Source organism: Mauremys mutica, unplaced genomic scaffold (genome assembly GCF_020497125.1).
Source record: "Mauremys mutica isolate MM-2020 ecotype Southern unplaced genomic scaffold, ASM2049712v1 Super-Scaffold_100237, whole genome shotgun sequence".
Lineage (NCBI taxonomy): Eukaryota > Metazoa > Chordata > Testudines > Geoemydidae > Mauremys > Mauremys mutica.
The window spans coordinates 65,630-80,486 of record NW_025423292.1 but is presented as its reverse complement, the minus strand read 5'-3'; the positions used below and the strand labels follow the sequence as shown (position 1 = coordinate 80,486).

General features: G+C 51.8%; 3 non-coding genes across 3 annotated transcripts; 1 reads left to right on the top strand and 2 right to left on the bottom strand.

Moving 5' to 3' along the window:
* The first annotated feature begins 1,218 nt into the window (after nucleotides 1–1,218).
* On the top strand, nucleotides 1,219–1,300 carry TRNAF-AAA. Its single transcript has one exon. It is a non-coding gene; the product is annotated as a tRNA-Phe (tRNA).
* Nucleotides 1,301–3,451: 2,151 nt separating this feature from the next.
* Nucleotides 3,452–3,523, bottom strand: TRNAQ-CUG. Its single transcript has one exon. It is a non-coding gene; the product is annotated as a tRNA-Gln (tRNA).
* Nucleotides 3,524–5,020: 1,497 nt separating this feature from the next.
* TRNAK-CUU lies at nucleotides 5,021–5,093 on the bottom strand. Its single transcript has one exon. It is a non-coding gene; the product is annotated as a tRNA-Lys (tRNA).
* Nucleotides 5,094–14,857: the final 9,764 nt, after the last annotated feature.

Genomic DNA, 14,857 nt, shown 5'->3' with positions numbered 1-14,857 from the left:
AGGGAGTGACCTGGTCCCAAAACTGCTGGAGCCCCACGGGCGAGACCTGGGAACCAGGACTGCCAGCCAGACAAACACCTTTAAGAGGAGGCGTCCCTCTCCCTGTCAAAAACTGATCTTCCTCCTTCAGTTCAGTGACAGCCTGAATTGTTCCTTATCCCGGCAGAGCCAGAGGACTGAAAGCAGCAACATCCAACCCCTGTGTAGCTCGCAGGAATGGACATAAACACTCCCTGGTATCTGAGGAGATGTTCAGCTTTGCCCTTGGTCAACTACAAGGCTAAAGGGAAAGGAGGTGGCGCCAGGTATAAAGAGTGAAACACGACACATCATAGTTATGCCCACGGTGGCTGCAAAATCTTTTGATGTACTTCTTCTTATCAGCAGTGTATTGTTTTCTCTGGAGCCTAGGCCTTGACCAAGACATTTGTACCTTGATAAAATAATCGACTGCCCCTGGTGAAGACAATGGACTTGACACCCACTGGGGTGTCCCTACACAGGTACAAGTACCAACAACAGTGGCTGCCTTTTAGCCATAGATTTTAACCAGGGCAATAAATTGAAACAAACCCCTGTTAAATCATTTCTCAGCCTGAGTTCTTCACTCACATTCCCTAGAGCATTGGGCCACCATGTGGATGTTTCACTTCCTGCCTCAATTTCACACAGAGACACAATTTCTTTTGCACAGATCCATGAACAGCAAAACCTCTCTGTGTCTCTGGTCTGAGCCAGGGCATTTGATTCCAGTGAACCCTTCTCTCCTGCAATGGCGATGGTCAGACAGAGGGGTCATGGCACCTGCATCCCTGGCAGGGAGATATTGGCTCAGCTCTTTCTTTCTGCTGCTGTTGTTAGTCCATGAAACATCAAGGGTGGAATGCAAGGCTGAGTTCATGCACCAGCCCTCAGTGCCCCAGAGAAATCCTGCCGCCTGCTATTGGAACGATGTGCTGGAGATTTGACTAGGAAAGGAACTGTCTGAATTGTCAGAGTGGGGAATGAACAACAATCTACAGCAATGTCGTTCACACAAACACACTCCCATCCTGCTCCAGCCGGAAGGGAAATGGGCAGGAATTCTCACTGTTCAGCCAAGGACACACTTACACTATGCAACCATGAGTGTGCTGGGGAAGCTGGTCTGAGCAAACAATTTGAAGTGACAATTCAGTGAGAACAGAATCATCATGTAGTGAAATAAAGGCATGTCAAGTATTTGTGGCTGAGTGGTTAAGGCGATGGACTAAAAATCCACTGGTATCTCCCTGCGCAGGTTCAAATCCTGCCAACTACGCAAGTGCTGCGCTGTTGTTGTTATTAGTGTAGCCTTAGTACGTGAGCATCCACAGTACGAATTGGAACCACATCTACTTTCACTCTGTCTATACTTAAAACACTGCTGTGGTACTGCTATAGCACTTTGGGGCAAACAGTGACTGGAGGGGTTTTCCCATCCCTGTAACAGCTACTACATAGATAGAAAAATTCTTCCTTTTCTTTAGCACTATCTAACCAGGGCTTAGGTCACCTGAACTATATGGGTTTGGGGGGGTGTCATCCTGAGAGACGTCGCTCTGCCAGTTCAGTGCCCAGCGTACACCAGCCCTTAGATGCCTCTTGGTATTTCAATGCAGGCACTGACCTGTGAGAGGAAAACATCAGCTCACAAACACAGAGACTGAATTCCCCACATTTAATCTCGCTGCACTTTCCAGAAAGTCACAAAATTCAATTCATTCTTGCTAGGAGAGAGAAAAAATAAGTGACATTAAGTTTTTGGCTTGGTTAAATAAAATTAAGTGTTTAATTAATATAGTAAAAATCTGTACTGCTTCCTTTAACTAACACCATAGCGTGAAATAGGAACAGAGACAAAGCTTGTCAGTGACGACTAATTTCACAAATGATCTTCCCATTCTTAATGTCCACGCTGCCCCCATTGTAGGTCTGGGCATCTCCAGTGTCACTGCTCTGCATTCAACCTTCCCCTTAGAATTGTTCTCGGACATTTGTGTTCCTCTGCAGCGTGGGGCACGGGTCACTTGCTGGAGGATTCCCTGCACCTTGAGGTCTTTAAGCCACGATTTGAGGACTTCAATAACTCAGACATAGGTTAGGGGTTTGTTACAGGAGTGGGTGGCTGAAATTCTGTGGCCTGCATTGTGCAGGAGGTCAGACTACATGATCATAATGGCCCCTTCTGACCTTAAATCTATGAATCTATTCCCAAATTTGGATAATTGTGCACTTCAGAATGTGAATAGTGACCTCGTCTCCTTCCTGCACCTGCGCTACATTGCTCCACAGCACCTTCTCCACCTGCAGAGTCACCCCAGCACAGCAGTGCAGCCCGCAGGGTTCAGCAGGGGCCCCTGGCAAGGACAGTGGGTGCAGCTAACAGCCCAGTGTGCCTGGCCATGAGGCAGCTGTAAAAAAGCAACACCGCCACCCCCCAGAAGTACAGAGACTGAATTCCTCAACTTTAACATCATGACCCCCTGTAGAAAGCCACACGTGTCAGTTGCATTTTAACAGGGAGATGCAAAAATCAAGTGACACCAATTTTTAAGTTGAGTAAATAAAGTTGAGGAGATAGTTATTAACCTCACAAAAATATACTAAAGATCCCTCAACATAACACCTGAAGGTGAAATATGAACAGAGACAAACCTTGTCACTAAAGGCTCATTTCCCAAACGATCCTCAAAATGTTACTAATTCCCACCCCTTCTCCACAGGAGCTCTGTGCAGTGTAACTGTTCTGCAGGCAGCTTCCCATTAAATGCTGTTGTGGGACATTCCCAGGCCTGGAAATGTACCAACAACAGAATTTGAAGAGCAAACCTGGCTCCTCAGCAGGTGGGATTTGAGTGTTTTGTCCCCGTCACTTAATGTTTATCAATAGCACAGATGCAATGGGCAGGACTCCAGGCTCTGCTTGAGGGATCCTGGCACAGGGGCTGGGGTGGAGAAAGGATTGTAGCTCCTGACCTGTGCTCTGGAGAGGAGGTAATAAGTGAAGGGGGCATTTCTGACTCTGCCCCTCCTCAGTGTCCCTGGGCTGGAATTCTACGTTCCACAGGCCAAATGAGGGGGTGACACCACTTGGCTAATGAAAACCAGGGCTTCAGGTGAGGCTTGAACTCACAACCTCAGCATAGCTCCTCTCAGCACTTCCTTTGAATGCCATGTGGGCAAGAGGTAACGTGTCGCTGCAAATGAAATGGCCAAACTTGTGGGCCTCATGTGAAGCAGCAAGAACCCCAACCACCTGGTCAAACCACAGGCATCAGGGTAACATGTTCTAGAGCCCCAACCCATTGTGGCCATCACAACCCAAGACCTGGCTCCAGTGGGTGAGTCACCCAGCTGGAGGGGGGAGACTGGTTCTTGCACAGCTGGAGACAGGAAAGTTGAGCACTGGGAGCTCCAGGGCTTCACCACAAGGTCCCACTGAGATTTGAACTCAGATTGCAGGATTCAGAGTCCTGAGTGCTGCCCCTTACACCATGGGACCAGCTCATATTGCCTTTTCTGCACATCAGTGACCCTCACGGAGCTGGCTTGTGTAAGGGACTGTTGGCCCCTTACTAAAACTTAGTGTGTGTGTGGGGGGGGGGGTTGGTTGGCTAGTTCCCAGCACCAATAGAAGGGGGAAGGGCCAATGGGAAATCAGGACCCTGAGACTGACAGTCCCCAGGGGCAATGGGGAGAGGCCAAAGCTCCATGTTAGCCGGACTGACAGGCCAAGCAGTGTAATGAGGGAGTCACCAGGCCAGGGGGTCCCATCCTCCGTGGGAGCTGGAACTGCCTGGGCCAGAGTGGGGCAGAGCTAAGGAGAGAGCAGGAGCCCGAGAAGAGCCGGGGAGCAGAGCTGCACCAGCCAGGGAGAACCAGAGCAGATCTGTGCTGGGAGCCGAGCCGCAGCAGCACGAGCCGTAGAAGCTGCCCAGGGAGCAGATCTGTGCTGGGAGAAGAGCTGCAGCAAGCGGAGCCAGAGGAGCAGCCCAGGGAGCTGGAGGCAGAGCCGCAGCAGCACTGGGGCTGGAGGTGGGTGCAGTGAGCAGCGTGGGAGAGCGAGGGGGACCCTGGGCAGAAGGCCCAGCGCAAGGAGATGCCACCCGTCAAGAGATCTTGCAGGCCAGACTTTTGGGGGTGGGGGGATCATATCCCCTACATGGGGGCTGACACTGGGAACAAGGGGCCTGTCCCTAGAGCATGTGGCCACTGCCAGAGCAAGTGTCCAGCCCGTGGTGTCCCTGCAGCACAGCCAGGGCCTGGGGAGGAGGCCTGGGACATGTGAGGGAGAGACTGTGACCTGCCCTGACCCTCCAGAGATGCTGGTTGTGATCTCCCTGCGCCACAGAACAGGGCGACGTGTTTTCCTTTCCCATCTTTCCTTGTGTTTTACATTGATTGCTGGGTAATAAATGGTGTTTGCTTGAAGCACATGCAGTGAGGAGTGGGTCAGGGAAGTGCCCAGAGTGGAGACACTGTAGCCCTGTTCAAGTGATCATGACAAGATTGGGGGTCATCAAACCCCCCCAGGATTCCTGGGCCCAGCCTTGTTGGGGTTACGAGGTCTCTGCCACACAGGAGAGTAGAAAGAGCGTCCTTGGGGTCAGGCAGACTCTGGGTAAGGGGATGGGGACTCAGATCCTTCCTCCCACCAATTGCAGCACCAGGGTCATGTATTAACCATGGAAGCTCCCCACAATAGCCAGACCTGAACCCCCTGTACACTTGTGCTCTGTCCTCATTGCTTCTCTGTCTCTCTTCCCCTCATCTCTGCTGCTCCCCCTCTGGGCTTTCTCAGCACTGGCCCCACAGCACTTCCTGGCAGCCAGAGACTGCATGTTCTAGGCCTGCCCCTGTGGTTGTGGCCTCTCTCCTGATTCCTGAGGAAAGGAACCTTTCCAGGCAATGGGCACAGCTTCTGGGAATCTGCATGTGGCTGGTGTACAGCACCAGAAATCATTTGGCTCCTGGCACACAAGGCAACTTAAAAGCTGAGCGCCCAGACAGGGGCTTGAACCCTGGACCCTCAAATTAAGAACCTGATGCTTTTCCAACTGAGCTACCTGGGCTTGTTAAGACCATCTTCACTGTTCAGCACAAGAGCGAGCAGGCAGGCAAAAAAGAGGCAAAAAAAGTCCCCAGAACCCCTCCTCTTTTTCTGCACAGCCACTGCCTGTCAGCAGGATTCCTCCTCCTCCTCCCTCCTGTGCCTCAGTGCGACTAAATCTCCGCACCTAGACAGCCGGTCCATCCGCTGCACCCCAATCCCCCAGGCCTGAGCCTCCCTGCCAAAACCCTGTACCTGGCTCCAGAGAATTAAGTCTCACGTGTTGCTGGGAACTCGACTTCTTGTGCCCAGAGAGTCTTGGCCCCCCTCAGCAGATGACCTGAGAAACACAATGTCCGCCTTTTCCAAAGAAGTGCTTGGAGGGGTTTTTCTCATGTTACCAGGTGGTCTAATGGATAAGGTGTCTGAGTGTGGATCAGAAGACTGAGGGTTCGAGTCCTTTGGTGGCTGTATTTCTGTAGTTTTACCGTTGTGCTGAACGTCCTGCTCCCTTCAGGGCTGGAACCTCTTCTTGGCCGCTCAGGCCGAAGCTCTGGCTTCAGCTAGAGCCCCGGGAAGGAGTTGGGGGGTGGGCATCACAAAGGCTGGGGCATGAGCCCCAGGTGCTTCCAGTCTAGCCTTTGCCCTTCCTGACTTGCCAAAGAAAATGGGCAGCTGCCCGGGCTAGCGTGTGCGCCTGTCCCTGTGCTGGAGGGTACTTGCTACATAGCGTCTTTGGAGCCTGGATGTTTCTCTGCTTCTCACCAGCTCGGGAAAAGCCTCTTGGGGTAAAATCTCCTGCCCCACTGCAAAAGTGAGCACCATGAATGGGAACAGTCAGAGGCCCCACCAGGGGGGCTGGCCCTGCTTTCCTACCATCTTGTGATGTTGGACACAGAGCATCAGTAGCCGCCCCGCATCCTGGTGACCTTCAGTGGGTGTTTGGCATGGCAGGGAGCAGCCTGGCTGGGTGTCTTTGTGCCTGTCTAAAGGCCACACATAGGTATGGTCCTGCCCTCAGTTGCTCTGTGACTTTTAAGCCTTCCCTTGGAGCTGTCAGCACCAGCTGCCTCTGCTTTAGGTGCCCAGAGGAGGAGAGGTGTTGCTGGGTCACTTTTACAGATGCCCCTTCCCTGCTACTGCCCTTGCTCAGCTGCACAGAGGAGCTTCCATCCCCAATCCCTGCCCGTCACTGCCCAGCAGCCCTCTGTCACCATTCCCAAGGGTCACCCTGCCTTGCTCTTTCCCTGCCATGTTGGGAAAGACAGCTCTTATTTCTCATCATTAAAGGTCAGGCAGCCAACTAGAGGCAGAAGCCCACAGTATCTTTTCCTACTGCAGAGCCCAAGCTCAGGAACTCACCTTGGGTGCAGGCACTGCTGTGCTCCCAGAAAACAAGCCACCCCTGCACAAAGAGGAATGACAGGGCCTGCCAAAGACCGGGATAGAACCAGGGACCTTTAGATCTTCAGTTTAACATGCTCCCAACTGAGCTACTTTGGCAGCTGCATAGAAGTATTTTGGCCTGTTGCTTCTCTGTCTGGGATGTTTTCCAACATGGCATCAGTGAGACTGATATTGGAATACTGCCTCCAGTTTTGGTGTCCTCATTTGAAAAAGATGTTGTGAAATTGGAGCTGGGGCAGCAAAGAGCCACCAAATGTTCTGAGGGTTGGAGAAAAATGTCTTCTAGGGAGCTATTGAACGAGCTCAACCTGTTTAGCTTATCAAAAGAAGATTGAAAGGTGACTTCATTGAAGTGTTGAAGGGCCTTAATGGAGACAAAAGATTGGGTATTAAAGGGTTCTTTAATCGAGCAGAGAAAGGCATAACAAGACCCAATGGCTGGAAGGTGAAAAGAGACAAATTCATATTACAACTAAGACACAAATATTCAACAGCGAGGATGATTCACCACAGGAACAAGCTAACAAGGAAAGTGGATTCTCCATCTCCTGATGTCATTCAATGAAGACTAGATGCCTTTCTGGTATGTGTTTGCCCGAAAAGTAGCTCTTGTGTCATACAGGAGGCCTTTGATATGCAGGGGGTCAGATTAGATGCTCTAATGGTCTCTTCTGGCCATAAAGTCGACTAATTTCTGAAAAACTGAGTGTAGCATTGGGAACAGCGTCTGATGTTTTCCTGTCTAGCCGGCTTGCTTCTTAGAACGAACGCTCCTTGAGTGGGGTGATCCACAGGGAGTAGCTCAAACCTCCAAAGTGCCTGGGCAGGGGCAGGACATTAGCACAGCAAGGGAGGGGTGTGGCAGTGACATCATAAAGGCCTTTTGCAGGACCCCAGACTATTGGTCAAAGGTGGTGGAGAGGTGGTGACCTCACAGAGAGATGCTGACATCAGGCAGGCAGGACAGGGGCGAGGGGCCAGGGAAACCTCAGAGACCCCTGTGGCTTTGCTTCAGCAAGTCTCCTTCTCCAGGTCTCTCTTTGAGGACAGAAAGAGTATTCAGGTTCAAGGACGTGAGCGCCAGGAGGAACCTATTTTGAGTTTTCTCCTTCCCTTTTAGTTATTTTACTAGAAAACAGCCATCCCTGTTTAGAAGGTAAGAGCCCCCTCGAGGGAAGGGGTGTCCTGGGGGTGTCACAGTTTGGATGCCGGTGCCTCCCCCAATGTAAGGAAGCTCCCGCCACCCTGCTCTGTGTTCGCAGTGTGGGAGAGAGCAGCATCCACGGCAGTGATTTGCTCCTGGCTGCTGGAGCAGAGCAGCAGGCTCAGCTGTCAGAACTTCCCAGAGCGATGAAAGGGGAGGGGCCCATGGCTCTGTAGCAGGAATGCAGGGCAGGTGAGTTCACGGTGGGCATTGTGGGATACTGGAGGAGGCCAGTTATGGTGATATAATGAACAGCAGCATCTACACTGACACTCTGTCACTTTAAGTTTGCTCAAAAAGCTCTAGGCCTCTCGTCGACGTGGTTTTATTTTGTCGCCTAAACAGGGCAGTTTTGTCGCCAGATGTGGCATTGCAGTGTGTACACCAGCCACAAGCTGCCGACCGAGGGAACGTTGTGTGTTTTTCACACACCTGAGCAATATAATTCTGTTGAAATAACTGTGTAGTGCAGACCTGGCCAAAGATTCTCTCTCTCACACACACACACACAGCTTGCAAGGAAAACCTCACCTGCTCCTCTGCTTTGCAGAATCCAAACACAAGCAAAGCTTGTCAGGCCCAGGTGGGGATGGCAGGGATTCAGGTGTGAGCAGACACTGTACCTCAGTACCATGGTTTAGCTGATTAACGTACCTGTTTTGTAAACAGGAGATGCTGGGTTCAACTCCCAGTGGTGCCTTGTTGAGTACCTTTTGGGGCACCTGGTATTGGCTACTGTCAGAAGACAAAATACAGAGCTAGATGGACCTTTGGTCTAGCCCAGTGTGGTTTTTCTTATCGTTTAAATTACACTCACTGGTACTGATAATAGAGTTACTGAAAGTTTGGGAGTTAAGAGCTGATAGGTCAGTGGTCCAAACCCCTTGCAGATGACCCCCTCCCTCTGGGACAGGTCCAGGTCTGATCACTCGCACCAAATGCACGTTGTGGCTCTAAAATCTGTGGGCAGCTCATTTAGTTTACACCCAGGGTTGAGTCCTTGATTCACACATCAAGGATAACAACCCTTTGTTTCTCCTGATCCAATAATAAGAAGACTGGGAATCCAACACCAGCCACAAGTGATCATTTCGGCAAGCAACCCAACCTATTTCCAACATACTGTAAAATCCACATGCAGACTCATACATGAAACCTTGCAAGAAAATCTTCCTGAGGGGGTCTGAAGTACCTGCTGCTGGAGGGAAGGAGGGAACTGTGGGTTGGGATTGAGGAGCAGCATGAGGAGAAGGGGCCTGTGGGTTGAGTCTGAGGGGCACTGGGAATAGGAGGGGGCTGTGGGTTGGGACAGAGGAGTGGGCTCTGGTTGGGAGTGAGGAGCAGTGAGCATAGGAGGGGTTGTGGGTTGGGTCTGAGGGGCACTGGGAGTAGAGGGGACATGGGTTTGAGCTGAAGAGCATCCTCATTTTGGGATCCAGCAGGATAGGGGAAGGCAGCAGGTGTTTCTAATTCCTTAGAGATATTCTGTGTGTTTGTGTGTGCAGGGAAGGAACATGCTCTATGCCCAGAGGACTTTATTCCTCCAGCCTGTGAGGACAGAGGGGCTGTCAGGAAGTTGTCCCTTCAAACCCCAACCGCCCGCCCGCCGCCGCTGCCGCCGCCGCCGCCGCCAAGGCCCTTCTGAGAAAAGGGAAAATCCTGAAGAGAAAGAGTAACACCAAAGAAGATTCCAGAAAATCAGATATTTACAATCATGGGGAGAAGTTTATCTTCTGACCAGGGACATGAACCCTGGATCCTCAGATTAAAAGTCTGATGTTCTGCCAACTGAGCTAGCCAGGCTCACATAAGAGAAGTGCCTGTTGGTGCGGAGGTGAAGCTAGTCAAGAAAAAGCGAGCGGGAAACAATAAGGGAAACCTGCTGCTCGCTCTCTCTTCCCAGCCCTGGCCTGGCCAGGTATTAGTGCTGGTCAAAAAGATGGGAAAATATCAGCATCTACCAGCCTTTCATAGCTGTACAAGACTCAGGCACAATACAGAGGTGCCCATCTGCAAGTGCCAAATGGTTGGATTGGCTAATGCAACATGTAGATGTCCAGAGCACTCTGGGATATACAGCCAAGTGTCCATCACCCTCATTATTTCAAAGGGATAATGATAATGGTAGCAAGGTTCACAACTGATTCAGCTGTTGCATACAAATGTGCACGTTTGGCAGTTACATTGGCTCAGGTTGGCCACTCTGGTCTAGATGTAGAAGTTACAACATTTAAACTTGAAAGAGGGGCCAATTTCCCCATCATTACACACCTTTACATCCAAACACGATGACTTTCTGAATGAACCCTCCTCGTTCAGCCAGAATATTTTGGGGTGGATGTAGGAGTCTGGACTCTGTTATGACTCCGGTGAGAGCAGAGGTACCTAGTGATCTAGTCTGGCTGTAAAATCTATATATCAACACCAAATATGGTGTGAAATTAATCCTCAGAAATGGCTGTTCCCCACCCAGACCCCAGCAAAGGGCTCTCCAGAGAAGGGGGATGTTGAGGAAGGAAAGAAGAAAGACGTCCTTCTCTCCCTGGAGGAACTGGGTTCTGCACTTTGGACAGAAAGGAGGGGAAGGAAATGGCTACATGACGGCAGCAGAACCTAAGGCCTTGTCTACACTACAAGACTATTTCGAATCTACTTAAGTCGAATTTGTGGATTCGACCTTATGAAGTCGAATTTGTGTATCCACAGTAAATACACTAATTCGAATTTCTGAGTCCACATTAACAGGGCCGGCATCGACTTTCAAAGCGGTGCACTGTGGGAAGCTATCCCACAGTTCCCGCAGTCCCCGCTGCCCATTGGAATGCTGGGTAGAGCTCCCAATGCCTGCTGGGGGAAAAAATGTGTCGAGGGTGGTTTTGGGTAACTGTCGTCATCGAACCGTCAATCACGCCCTCCCTCCATGAAAGCGCCGGCGGGAAATCTGTTCGCGCACTTTTCTGGTCGGTTACAGCGCGGACGCCACAGCACTGCGAGCATGGAGCCCGCTGCGATCATCGCTGCACTTATGGCCGTTGTCAACTCCTCGCACCTTATCGTCCACCTCTTCCACAGTCAGCTGCTGAGAAATCGGGCGAGGAGGCTCCGGCAGCGCGGTGAGGAGAGTGGCGCAGACCTCTCAGAAAGCAGGGTACGCCGCGCAGTGGAGATCATGGTGGCAATGGGTCAAGTTCATGGTGTGGAACGGCGATTCTGGGCCCGGGAAACAAGCACGGACTGGTGGGACCGCATAGTGCTGCAGGTCTGGGATGAAACAGAGTGGCTGCGAAACTTCAGGATGCGTAAGGGCACTTTCCTTGAACTCTGTGACTTGCTGGCCCCTGCCCTGAAGCACCAGGACACACGGATGCGAGCAGCCCTGAGTGTGCAGAAGCGAGTGGCCATAGCCCTCTGGAAACTTGCAACGCCAGACAGCTACCGGTCAGTAGCGAACCACTTTGGCGTGGGCAAATCTACCATGGGGGTTGCTGTGATTCAAGTAGCCCACGCAATCGTTGAGCAACTGCTCTCAAAGGTAGTGACTCTCGGAAACGTCCAGGTCGTCATAGATGGCTTCGCCGTGATGGGATTCCCAAACTGCGGTGGGCTATAGATGGGACTCACATCCCTATCCTGGCACCAGCCCACCAGGCCAGCCAGTATATTAACCGAAAGGGCTACTTTTCAATGGTGCTGCAAGCACTGGTGGACCATAGGGGACGTTTTACCAACATCTTCGTCGGGTGGGTGGGCAAGGTTCATGACGCGTGTGTGTTCAGGAACTCTGGTCTGTTTAGACGTCTCCAGGCAGGAACTTTCTTCCCGGACCACAAAATAACGGTTGGGGATGTGCAGATGCCTACAGTGATCCTCGGGGACCCAGCCTACCCGCTAATGCCCTGGCTCATGAAGCCCTATACAGGTGCCTTGGACAGTGAGAAGGAACTCTTCAACTACCGGCTGAGCAAGTGCAGAATGGTGGTGGAGTGTGCTTTCGGATGTCTTAAGGGGAGGTGGCGGAGCTTACTGACTCGCTCGGACATCAGCGAAAAGAATATCCCCGTAGTTATTGCTGCTTGCTGTGTGCTCCACAATGTCTGTGAGAGCAAGGGCGAGACCTTTTTGGCCGGATGGGAGGTTGAGGCAAATCGCCTGGCTGCTGTTTACGCTCAGCCAGACACCCGTGCCGACAGAATATCCCAGCGGGAAGCGCTGTGTATCCGGGAGGCTTTGAAAGCAAGTTTCCTCGGAGAGCAGGGTAACCTATGACTCTCCACTTGATTTTAAGAGAAGCTGATCCTGGGCCTGTGTCTCTATGTGTTGAGTGAGATCTGCGGTTACATACCCCATTCTCCAAGTTTCCCCCACTTCCAAAACACGTTTTAAAACAAATTAAACGGAACAGTTATTGTTAATAAATCTTTCTTTTACTTTGCATTTCTGTTCAGGGTTTGAAACATGGTCGCATACTGTGCTGGGTACGGTGTGCACTGATGTACAGACCGCTTGTACAATACAGGACGGACAGCCTCCTGCTCCTACATAGGTCTCTGGGGTGGGGGACGGTTTCAAGTGGTTGTGCATGTAGGGGTGGGTTTGCAGGAAGGGGCGAGTGGTGCCGTCTTTGGATAGGGATTTGGATGCAGGCTCTGGGCTGTGGGTTTGGGCGTAGGAAGGGGTGAGGGGTGTGGGGGAAGGGTGAGTATCTGTCTGTGGATGAGGGCTCTTGTTGGGGCTCAGGGCAGCGGAGAGAATCGCGCCTACGGTGGAAGTGCATGGTAAGGGCAGCATGCCTTAACATTAGGGGGTGGCAGGCGCTAGGACCGTGGACAAGCGTACACATCACAGAATGACCCGGGGCAGCATACACCACGCAGAGTGACCCTGGTGACTACTGACTGAAGTCTGTGTGTGCCCTGCAGTTGATCCTGCCCCCGATAGTCTGTACCCTGCTAATGTAGGCTATCCCGTGCAATTATAAATCCCCTGCCCCCCCCCCACGTACACAGTCTTCTGACACGAAAGACGTGACGGAAAGAGTGAACAACAGCAAACAGCTTTTATTAATCTACTACATAGTGGGGTGATGAAACTTGGATTTGGGACTGGGTGATCCTGTAAGGGAAGCGCTTCTACACAGTTATAGCGTCAGAGGTGTGTGGTACATTAGCGCTCAGCTGTGGTGCAGTGACAGTTCTCACGGCCCCTACCGCCCCTCCGTCTTGTAATTTTTGGTGAGGGGGGGACAGGACTTTGTGGCGGGGGATGGCGGTTGCAGATACAGTGCAGGGGGGCTCTCTCCTCCTGCCTGCGGTCCTGCAGAACATCAACAAGGCGCTGGAGCGTGTCCGTTTGCTCCCTCATTAGCCCAAGCAGCGTTTGAGTCGCCTGCTGGTCTTCCTGCCGCCACCTGTCCTCCCGTTCGCTGTGTGAGCGCTGCTGCTGAGAGAGGGTCTCCCTCCACTGGCTCTGCTGGGCCGCCTCGGCTCTGGAGCAGGCCATCAGTTCCGCGAACATCTCGTCCCGAGTCTTTTTCTTTCACCGCCTAATCTGAGCCAGCCTCTGCGAGGGGGATGCCGGGGCAGTCCGGGAAAGAGCAGAAGCTGTGTGATGGGAAACAGTAAGTGATTTCCTTGAACAGATACATGTTTGCGAACAGTGAACACAGTCTAGTCAGTTTCTCTGAACAAGACCATACAGGACACCAAGTTCCACGAGATCTCAGGACAAGTTCGAGATTTCGGAATACGCTTTCATTGGCGGTGCCATTGCACAGGAGAGCGGACAAGCGGGGAGAGACAGCTGAATCCGTCTTGCAGACAGTCCTGGTAAGCCTTAAAGTAGATAATGCTTATCAGTTAGTGGATAGCTGTGCTCTCCTGCTAAAGGCAATCTGGAAAGCAGAAAGGCTGAGCCTTTTCCAGCCCCTCCGCCAGTGCACGGGAAAGATCAATGTATGCTTGTTCTCTGTGGCCTCCAGCACGTGGCTGTTAAGCGAGGGTCGTTGTTATGCAACCTAATTTTAAACCATTAACAATAGTAACAATACACTAATTGCCCTACTTAGATGCAGCCTGTCCAGAACGACATCACCCTGAGGCGGGTCACTCGGAGTCAGAGAGAGCGGATGCTAAGGGAAGCCCTGCACAGACCAGGACCATATGCAGCAATGCTGGTGGAGGCGATGATTCCTCTCTACATTAGGATGTCCTGGCGCGGAAGAGTGTGCTTCCACGGAGCACCCAATAAGGCACCTCTCCCCAGGAACCTCCTGCGGAGGCTTTTCGAGCAGCTCTCTGAGAGCTTTGTTGAACTGTCCCAAGAGGATTATTGTTCAATCCCTATATGTGTGGACCTACTATTTATATAGTTTGACATTTAAAATTTTTTATATAGTATTTCTATTTTTTCTATACCTGTTTTTTAAAAAATAAATGTTTCCATGTTTATAGCACTTACCGCCTGATCCTTCCCCTGATTCTGAGTCCGGGTTAACGGGCGGGGACGGTTGGTAGGGGATCTCTGTGAGGGTGATGAAGAGATCCTGGCTGTCAGGGCAAGCGGTATTGTGTTCGCTGTCGCCTGCGCCGTCCTCCACAAACCCTTCCTCATCTTCCCCATCGGCGAACATCGCCGAGGAACTGTCCAGGTACACTATGCCATCCTCAGAGTCCACGGTCACTGGTGGGGCAGTGGTGGCAGACCCACCGAGAATGGCATGCAGTGCCTCGTAGAAGCGGCATGTCTGGGGCTGTGCTCCGGAGCGTCCGTTTGCCGCTCTGACTTTTTGGTAACCTTGTCTCAGGTCCTTGACTTTCACGCGGCACTGCATCGCATCCCGGCTGTATCCTTTGTCTATCATGGCTTTGGAGACCTTCTCGAAGGTCTTTGCATTCCGCTTGTTGGAGCGCAGCTCCGAGAGCACAGACTCCTCGCCCCACACAGTGATCAGATCCATGACTTCCCGGTCAGTCCATGCTGGGGACCTCTTTCTATTCTTGGATTGCCCGGACTCCTCTGCTGGAGAGCTCTGCATCGTTGCAGGTGCTGCGGAGCTCGCCCCAATGTCCAACCAGGACGTCAGATTCAAAGTGCCCAGACAGGAAAAGGAATTCAAATTTTCCCGGGTCGTTTCCTGTGTGGCTAGTCAGAGCATCCAAGCTCGGACTGCTGTCCAG